Raw genomic sequence first — 11,008 nt, forward strand, 5'->3', positions numbered from 1 at the left:
AAATTAAGGACAGTGTTTGTTGTTTAAAATCAGGACAGCAGAGTGCACACAATGCCACATTCACACCACACATTTAATTCACTATTAAACTGCTACATCACACAATAATTTTCATTAATTAACTTATTTTGTAGAACCCAAACTTTCTTCTAGACCTGTAGGAGTTTCATAGGCACTAATGCAGGGGCCTAGTGGGTAATCCAGCCCTGCACACAAGTATGCCACAATGCTGCTGGAGGAGCCCTGTTGGATCAGAGTAAAGGCCCTTCATATGACAAGCTATATGGCTCTGTGTATCATTTGCTGGGAATCACAAGTGGGGACAGCGCTGCTGCACTTGGGTCCTGCTTGTGGGCTTCCCACAGGCATCTAGGTGGTCACTGTGCAAACAAGACGCTGGACTAAATGGGCCTTTGGCTGATCCAGCAGGGCTGTCCTTATGTTCTTCAAACCCAGCATCCAACCCTGGCCAGTCAAATGCATCCTGTAAGCTCACAACCAGACAGCAAGGCGATAGACCAGGGATTTGCAAACTCACCACCACCACTACTTGAACATTACTGAGGGTCTTGGCAGACCACTTAATGACTTTTTTGCCTGCTGAAGCAATTGAATGGTTTTTAATTGCATCAAGATGAAACATCTTATAAAAGATTATCCAACATAAGAATAATCTTTTATAAAATATAATAATGCTTGGGAAAATAGCAGGGAGTAGAAAAAGAGGAAGGCCAAACAAGACATGGATTGATTCCATAAAGGAAGCCATATGATTCCATAAAGGCATGCCTACCAAGATCCTGCTGTGCGTGCTTCTTGGATGTTCTGGACCTCGTCCCGGCTATCTACAGCAAGATAAAGGTGGAGGGACAGGCACATCAGCTCTGAAAATTGTTCAGCCCACAGCCGCCGCCCCCTCTCTCTGAGGTTATGCAGCCCATCGCTCTCTCTGCCCCCCCCTAAGGTTATGAAGCCCTCTCCCTGGGGTTCCTCAGCCCATCTTTCATATATAAATATTCAATATATTTAGGTCTGAACTTTCACAGATTTATCTGTAAGTCCTATTGATCTCTATAGGGCTGTATAGACATGTATAGGATTGTTCCATGAAAGCCTACATCAAAAACCATACATATTCTAATAACAGGCAGTGAAACATGCAATATTTTAATAACTATAATTATGATAGTTACAAGTTGGTATTTTCTTTTAAAAAGTTGGTGTTTTGATTTAAAAAACTTAACAATATGCAGGAAAAATGAAGAGTAAAACTACCCCCTTTCTACCAAAACTTCTATTGAATGTAGGCCTTAACAGGAAACAGTTTCAGGAAGTATAACAGACACAGCATGTCTTGCCTTGTTGCCAGTAAAAGGGAATTGCTTCAATGGCTCATTTAATAACTGTCATTGAAGCCATTTTCTTTCCCTGGCAGCAATGTGTATGTATGCCATTGCTGGCTTTAAGATATATAAAAAATACACACACAACACATCCAAGCAGCCTGGCCATGAGGGATGATGGAAAACATTCTGAGAAAGCAAACTGAGGAGGAGAGTATGTGATTTTTGAGAGACTTCTGTTACGAAAATGTTTCTAAGAGCATCAGGCCCCTGTGAAAGTAAATATTTGTAGTGTCTTTAGCTACCTAGTTGTTGCTTCTTATCAAAGCCTCAAATTCCCAACCATCTTTTCCTCCTTCCATGCAGTGCGAAGGATGAGGAGGATTTTAGATGCATGACTTGTCTGTCTCAAGAGATAGCCCTGAGAATCACAATTCAACCGTCCTATTAAGAGCTCTGAATAGCAGTTACTGTTATTCCTTCTAACAGCCAAGTCAGGTGGTGACTACTGACAGCTGAAATGAAGCCACTGAGAAATAAGAGGGAGATATCACTGCTTACCTTTTGCAATAAGTGCCTGAGTGTTGTGTTTGGAATTAAAGAAGGACTAAGGGTTTTCACTGGTTGTCCTCTTCAGGGATAAGTCCCTTGTACAGCAATTGCCTGCTGGCACACAGGGAAGCACCTTTACATAATGCAACATGTGTGAGGCTTGTGGCTCAGTGGGGCAGATATTGTTCTTGCTAGACTTTGTGTGACAGACAGACACGTGATAGATATAGATATAGATATAGATATAGATATAGATCTCTCTCTCTCTCTCTCTCTCCCTCTCCCCCTCTCCCTCTCTCTCTCTCTGTGCCTGCCCCAACCAGCCTCTAACCTGCTCCTGCCTCCAGTCCCAACAGCCGTCTCATTCAAACGACGAGCTCCTCCCTCCCAACGGCCCTCTCAATTCAAAACGACGAGCTCCTCCCTCCCAACGGCTGTCTGAGTCCAAACCACAAGCTGCTCTAGCGGCCACGATGCACACCGCAGGCACAGACTGCCTCTGGGTGGGAGGAGCGGCCGCCATCACACATGCGTGTGTCAATCAAGCATGCCTGCCTCAGCCGGACACTGAAAAGCCGGAGATCCACGTCTTCAAAGCAACTATGGCCAGAGGCCGGAGACGGCCCCCTTTTGCCGGAGACTCCGGCAGAAAACCGGAAACCTGGCAACCCTACTCACAGTTGTTGAAGGAAAATTTTCCAGTCAATTTATTGTGCTCCAAAGGACAGAGTTTATTGAGAGATACATAGACCAATGATCATTGGGAGAGAGGTTACCAAGAGTACTAACCACACAGTTATTTCCCCCTGCAAGCCCTCCCCATTTGTACTTTCATACAATTTGTAACATACACCAGCTAGGATTGTACTGGGTCTGTTACACAGAAATGCTGGCAGCAACAGAATGTTGCATGCATGTCTAAATGATTGAACCCTAGGTAGTTTGTTTAAATCAGCCCTGATATCCTGCCTCCCTCATTTGACAGGCTGCAAAATACCAAGCTGAGTATTTGTTCATAGCATAAACAACCTGTCTAGAGTTACATGAATTATGTACTGGAAGTGGCTGGAAAAATAAACAGTGAAATTGCAGCTACTGAACAATTTACAGTGCAGTTTGGGCGTGGTTCATAAATGCATGTCTGTCACTCACTGATGTGTGGTTGAACCATCATTTATTCATTACTGCAGATATGTTCAAATCATCTGGTATTAAATCAAACACAGTGCTTTCCAGTGGAGTTGCTTTCCATATGTCAGGGGTGGGAGTGTTATTGGAACTGACTTCTATCAGCCATGGCCAGTGAGCATGGACAATGGTCAGGGATTATGGGAGTTGTAGTCCAGCAACATCTGCAGGGCCACAGGTTTCCCATCCCTGCAATATGTGAGCACCACTGAGTAATCAAGTGATGCGATCAAGTGGTGTACATGTATGTGTGAACCAGCCTTTCATTTCATATTCTGAGGTCTTCAGCACAGAACTTGATTATATATAAACAACTTTGAAATTTGACAGCATTGTATACATTTAGAATCAAGACTCTAAGACTACAGCTACACTTGACTTGAGTGTTATGTATCTGTTTTCCAGCAATGGTTATTAAACAAGTATGTTACTGGTGCTAGTAAAGCTTTTTATATGCTAGTGAAAACCAGTTTAAATTTTTATTTCACCAGCAATGAGTCATTTCCCAGAGCAGATGCACCCTGAGCCAATAGCTAATTCCTCTTGCATGTTGCAGTTTATTCAACAGGGACCATATCCTGAGGTTCTTACTCTGATTTTGATTAACCCTGATTAAGACAAACTTCTGTTGACTTCCATGAAGAAATGTCTGAAAAGGGCGACTAGATGTGATTCCCTTTTCATTCTGAAATCTATGGTTAAAACCTCCCTCTATGGACTTCACTGGTGAAAGATCAATACTTTAATTTATATAATCCAAACCATGTTTACCCAATTGTTTCTTAAAAACACAACAAAACTTTGATGCCACTTTTGGGGGTAAATTCTTTAGTGCTGTAGTGTTTGCATCACAGTTCCATTATGGTTTAGCCATCCTTGGTTTGACTGCATGCCAAGATAAATATTATGACTATCCCACAATCTTCAGCAACAAAACAGTGTGGAGGATACTGAATTTGAAAAATGTGCTCACCCAGACTGTTTCCATTACTCTGTTTCCCACAGCTGCCATGCTGTCCCCTTCGTTGCCGGTTTTCTTGAGATGTTCCAGAACACAAGCATTTCTTCCTATTTAAAATAAATTAATATTATTTGAAAATAAAACGGTTACAGAAACCAGTGCAATGAAATCTATTTCCTATTGGCCAGGGGGTGGGGAGGAAAAGGTTGGGAATGAGAGGACAGTACTTGTACACTCTCTTTCTACTTCAGAATTGTAAAGGAACAGTTATCTTCACTAGGCTGGCAACAGTCAGAAATCTTTTAGAAAATGTCCATGTGAGCTTGGAGCAGGAGAGATACACTCTTTGGACAGAGGCTCTCTTGGAGATTCCCCATTACAGTCAGTGGGGGCGAAACAGAATCACAGAATCATAGAGTTGGAAGGGGTCTTGTAGGCCATCGAGTCCAACCCCCTGCTCACAGCAGGAAATCCACAGCTAGAGCATCTCCCGCAGATAGCTGTCCAGCCTCTGCTTGAAGACATCCAGCGAAGGGGATCCCACCACCTCCCTAGGCAGTCGGTTCCATTGCCGAACTGCCCTTACTGTCAAGAAGTTCCTTCTAATGTCCAATCTGAATCTACGCTCCTGCAACTTAAAACCATTAGACCTAGCCCTACCCTCTGGGGCAGCAGAGAACAAATCTGTACCCTCCTCTATGTGACAGCCCTTCAGGTACTTAAAGAGTACAATCATGTCACCCCTCAGCCTTCTCTTCACCAGACTGAACATGCCAAGTTCCTTCAACCTTTCCTCATAAGACTTGTTCTCCATACCGGCTATCATCCTCGTCGCCCTCTTCTGAACCCGCTCCAACTTGTCTATATCTTTCTTAAAATGAGGCACCCAGAACTGAACGCAGTATTCCAGATGAGGCCTGACTAATGCAGAATATAGTGGGACTATTACTTCCCTCGACCTGGAAACTATAGCTCTGTTTATGCAGCCCAAAACCACGTTTGCCTTTTTTGCTGCAGCACCACACTGCTGGATCATGTTCAACTTGCGATCTACTACAATTCCAAGGTCCTTCTCACATGCACTACTGCTAAGCCGGGTATTTCCCATCCTGTACCCGTGCATTTTGTTTTTGTGGCCTAAATGCAGAATCCTGCATTTGTCTTTATTGAAATTCATTTTATTAATTTCAGCCCAATTTTCTAGTCTATCCAGGTCCCTTTGGATTTTATTCCTGTCGTCCATTGTGTTAGCTATCCCTCCCAATTTCGTATCATCCGCAAACTTCATAAGGCTTCCCACCACCCTGTCATCTAAGTCATTGATAAAAATGTTGAAGAGTATCGGCCCCAGGACAGAACCCTGTGGCACTCCACTCGAAACCTCCTTCCAGTCCGAAGCAAAGCCACCGACGACCACTCTTTGAGTACGGTTTTCCAACCAGTTGTGAATCCACCTGACAGTATTTCCATCTAGTCCGCATTTGACCAGTTTGCTAATCAAAAGGTCGTGGGGGACTTTGTCAAACGCTTTGCTGAAATCTAGATAGATGACATCTACAGCATTTCCACCAACTACTAAGCTAGTGACCCAATCAAAAAAAGAGATGAGATTAGTTTGACAGGATTTTTTCTTGACAAACCCATGCTGGCTCCTACTAATCACAGCATTGTCATCTTTGGCTTTAACAGATCAGACTTGGACCCAAATAATGAATCAAATCAAAATGACACAAAGCAGGTCCAAAACAGATCAGGCTGATCCAAACACTACAGATACAAGGTGAACCTTGTGGTCACTGCACACACCTGATAAATAAGGAAACAACATAGTTCAGGTTTAAGGCACTCATAGTTTGAAGCGGGAGTTCACCATGCTTCATGTTCCATCCCCAATGTCACCCCCCGTGCTAGCCCCACCATCCAACATTCATACATTGAGCACAGATGTTTGCAAAGGAACCAATACTTGTGAACAGTTGCTTATTCATCGGGCCTCCACATGATCAAGACATGCAGTGGTCCCAATCATGTGGAGCCCTTATGCATGAGCAGCCACCTATATGTAAGGGCTGTTCTACAGATAACTGTGCTCAGTGCATTTATGATGGAGGGTGGGGCTACCGCAGCATTGGGGTCATGGTAAAAAGTGTCATCCCGCTTCTCCTTCAATCTGTGAGTCTCTTTGTCAGTTCCTTCCATGGGATCAATGTTGAGGATTAAAATAATGTGGGACCATGAATTGGGTCTGACCATTGCAGATGAGAAATGGCCAGCTCTGTGGTTAAAAAGACTCTTTCATTCTCTATTGGCCCAAATAAGGGAAAACTCCTTTAAGGCCATTATTAAGATGGTACATGATCCCAACCAAATTATCCAGGATTACAAGGAGTACAAGTTCAGACTGCTGGAGGTTATGTGGTCATCTTGGAACTTATTTACATATGTGGTGGTTTTGACCTCTAATAGAAAACGTTTGAGTGGCTGTATTAGCTGCAATTGCTCTAATTACAGGGCAATCCATTACTGTGTCACTGGAGCTAGCTTTGTTAAATGTATTTAAATGTTCTAACCAACATGTGTTGTGTAAAGAATTAGTTTTATTACTGTTGGTGGCAGCATGCCTTGAAATCACTCATAAATGGCATACATTGGATGGGCTCTCCTTAAACTCATGGCATGGTCGAGTATGGACATTGGCAGAGAAGCTACTGCACAGATCAAAAAAGCACAAGGTCGAGCCAAGAAAGACAGATTTGAACTTGTGTGGTTTCCCTTCGTTCAGCCTATTAATGCCCATGATATATAGAGCCATCCTCCCAGTACACATGGCCATTTATGGAGGTCTACTTTGGGACAATGATTAATCTTTTGTTTGCCAGTTTCCAAATGTCTAGCTCTTCTATGATTGGATTTGTCTCTTTCCATGTTTCCTGTCTGTTTGTATTTCTGTGAGTTATATAAAATGTCAATTAAAAAAAAAAAAACACCTGTGTGTGTCATATACACGAGCAACAAGTGAACAGAGTTAAGATCTCAAAAGTTAAGGGGGAGGGGAAGCACAGATATTTGTAGGGTTTTGTGATATTTTTAAATTTTTATTTATTTATTTATTTATTAAATTTATATACCGCCCGACTAGCGATAGCTCTCTGGGCGGTGAACATAAAATATTGTTTTATTAAACATACACTTAGGGTTGTATTCAACATTAGTTATAGAGTAAACCCATTGAAATTAATGGTCATAATTTACTTAGATCCATACATTTTCATGGGTCTACTCTAAGCAGACAATATCGTACTCTTAGCAGAAACCAGTAATGATTTGAAATAAATGCTGATGAAAGTTAAAAAGGAAAGCACAAAAGCAGGACTACAGCTGAAAGTCAAGAAGTCTAAAGAAGATTTATGTAACTTTGAAGTTGACGACGAGGACATTGAACTTGTCGAGGATTATCAAAACCTTGGCACAGTCATTAACCAAAATGGAGATAATAGTCAAGAAATCAGAAGAAGGCTAGGACTGGGGAGGGCAGCTAGGAGAGAACTAGAAAAGGTCCTCAAATGCAAAGATGTATCACTGAACACCAAAGTCAGGATCATTCAGACCATGGTATTCCCGATCTCTATGTATGGTTGGGAAAATTGGACAGTGAAGAAAGCGGGTAAGAGAAAAATCAGCTCATTTGAAATGTGGTGTTGGAGGAGAGCTTTGCACATACCATGGACTGCAAAAAAGACAAATAATTGGGTGTTAGAACAAATTAAACCAGAACTATCACTAGAAGCTAAAATGATGAAACTGAGGTTATCATACTTTGGACACATAATGAGAAGACATGATTCACTAGAAAAGACAATAATGCTGGGAAAAACAGCAGGGAGTAGAAAAAGAGGAAGGCCAAACAAGAGATGGATTGATTCCATAAAGGAAGCCACACACCTGACCTTGATCTGAACAGGGTGGTTCATGACAGATGCTGTTGGAGGTTGCTGATTCGTAGGGTCACCATAAGTCATAATCTACTTGAAAGCACATAACAACAACTCTAAACAGAACTTCGTTGGATGAAACACTTAGTTTCTGGTGTACTTCAGTAGGAACACTTTTAAACATAAATAACATGAATGTTCACTTAGCTGCAGAGTAAGAAAAGCTGGTTGTTTATTGCTGAATACATTTGACCCTCCGTGGCGCAGAGTGGTAAGCTGCAGTAACGCAGCCGAAGCTCTGCTCACGGCCGGAGTTCGATTCCAATGGAAGGAGGAAGTCGAATTTCCGGTAAAAGGGGCCGAGGTCCACTCAGCCTTCCATCCATCTGTGGTCGGTAAAATGAGTACCTGGCATATGCTGGGGGGTAAAGAAAGGCCGGAGAAGGAACTGGCAATCCCACCCCATATATACGGTCTGCCTAGTAAATGTCGCAAGATGTCACCCTAAGAGTCGGAAACGACTCATACTATAAGTGCGGGGACACCTTTACCTTTACATTGGACAGAAATGGAAAGAAACTGTGGGGTGAGGAAGTCTTAGGGTGGAATTTTCCTCCTGTCCATCATAATATTGGTCAGATTACTACAGGGTGTTGTGAGGGGGGTTATATTTAATTATTAAGTGAGAAACTGTAGTCATAGTCTAGACCAGAAGTGTTGCTTTCATGTGTGTGGTGAGGGGACCAGACCATGTCAAAAAGTGCACAAGAGAGGTGTTGTTTTCTGTCATTTTCAGTAACTTGTGCAAGGAAAAACCAACAACACTGAAAAGCAGACCTGTGGCTCCTTCTAGATTGAATTGAATCCCTATCTACATTTCTCAAAGTGAAGATACACCTTATGCACAATGAGTCATGGGGGCCCCATGCATTAAAAAAACCCCCAAAACCTTATGCATAATAGTTGCATGTGCAAATATAACAAAGCAACAGACTTTGACATTAATGCTCAGTCTCCTTGCCATGGCAAGTGTGTGTCCTTTTCTGGTGAGGATAAAGAGCAAGCAGCCTCCCTCTCAACGCTGAAGCTGCAGAGGTGCACGATAAATCGTAGCTGCTGTGTCATGATCTCCACCACCTCTCCAGTGTCAGGTTTGGGAGGAAGAATGAGGGATGATTGGCTGCTTAGGAGGAACCCAGAACACCTCACCTCCAAACAGCCAAACTCCCTGTCCATCTCTTCTACAAGAGAGGCACCCGGGCTGCTTCCTTGGCCACCTGGCTGTGTGTGTGAGTGTGAGGCCCTCCATATACCAACTGTGAGCAATCAAACCAATAAGCATCACACTCATCCCCCTGTAAGGATGGCACACAGGGGCTCCCTGAGCTGGATGTAGGGATTACTACTTATGTAGTTCCTTTTCAAGCAGCCAACCCATCCAGCTACCCTAGTCTTTCCAGCATTAGGCTACAAAATATTATTTGCCCAGGGATTGTGTGGCCTCTGTTCTGCTTCAACTGTTTTGTATTTTTGCTGCCTCTTGGTCTTGCTTTTTTTTTTTTATGGCTCTTATGTTGTTTTATAACATTGTACTTTTATGACTGTACTGTACTTGCAAAGAATTTTGGTAAGAGCAAATCTTTGAGGCAAGAGAGAGAGAAACAGAGAGACAGACAGACAGGTGGTGTGTGTGAGAGAGAGAGACAAAAAAATCATTACAGGAAATTATTACCTCTTTTAAAATGTAAATAGAAATTCTTAGTGCTTTCTGGATTCTGGTTCTATCACTATCCATCAAGATTCAGAACCACAGGGAACCATCCCTTCCTAGTCGTAGCTGGATTATTTTCAAAAGATTATTCTGAGGACCTGTTTAAATGCTTCAAGTGAAATGGCTTGCTTTTTCCTTTGTGGTCATAATCATAACAAGGGCATCTCCAGATTTTGAAGGGCCTTTTGACGTTGTTACTGGGTCCAGCTTCCTGCTGCTCTCTACAGAAAGTACTGGTGACAGCAAATCCATGTCAAGCCTGGAGGTGTCAGATGCCCCAAGTTCAGTGCTGCGATACAGAGTAAGAGTGGGGAACTTTTTCTGGCCAGAGGGCCAGATGATTATCTCCCTACCACCTGGTGAGCCAAAGTTGATAGGTGAGTGGGGCTACCCATCTGTCAATCCCTAGCATCAAAGTGACATGTCACATGATCCTGTACTTAGAAGTCCTGATTGCTAGGACTTTAAAGCACAGTGTTAGGCTGTTTGAAAGCCCTTTGGAAGCAGTTTCACGCCTTGCTCAAGGAGGAGGAAGCAGTTTCCATTCAGTGGAAACCACTTCTCCCTCCCCATGTGGCTCTTTTAAACTTCTGATTTTTGAGGTTTAAAGGAGCAACACTTTAATCTCCCAATTCCTTTGAATTACCTGCACCACACCTGATGTCATCATGTGTAGCATGGGTAGCCATGACTTCTCCAAAATAGACTGGATGTTTAACTTTGGCCCACAGGCCAGATACTCCCCACCTAATATAGCGCATGGGGACACTACAAGCCTTTTCTCTTCTCCTCATTCTGTCCTAAGTGGAAAAAGCTACATGAAATGTTTTTTGCCTGCTGCTAGAATTGTCAGGCCTATCCCTAAGTCTGCAAGGATGAGTCTTCAAACATTTAAGTAATTTTTGTGCAGCCCAGTAATGTGACCAGGGGATGGATGGCACTGGCTGTTTCTTCAAGTGAGAAATGACCTGTGCTGATGGGGAATTACTGTGAGGCTAGAGAGAATCTGGCTTAATTGGGAGGAAAGGAGACAGGACTCTGATTCAATTTTGAGGAAAAGAGAGAATCATTTCGCTTTACAGTAGGGCCCCGCTTTGCAGCGCTCCGCTTTGCAGTGTTCCACCGATAAAGTGAAGTGGAAAATTCCACTCTCAGGGGTTGCTGGTATTAGTATGTAAATAAGGTGGAAGGGGACGGATGTTGCGACAGGATGGGGCAGCCAAAAGATGAGTATGTGCGTTCATACTTTCTCTTAATGGAG

Source organism: Rhineura floridana, chromosome 6 (assembly GCF_030035675.1).
Source record: "Rhineura floridana isolate rRhiFlo1 chromosome 6, rRhiFlo1.hap2, whole genome shotgun sequence".
Taxonomy (NCBI): domain Eukaryota; kingdom Metazoa; phylum Chordata; class Lepidosauria; order Squamata; family Rhineuridae; genus Rhineura; species Rhineura floridana.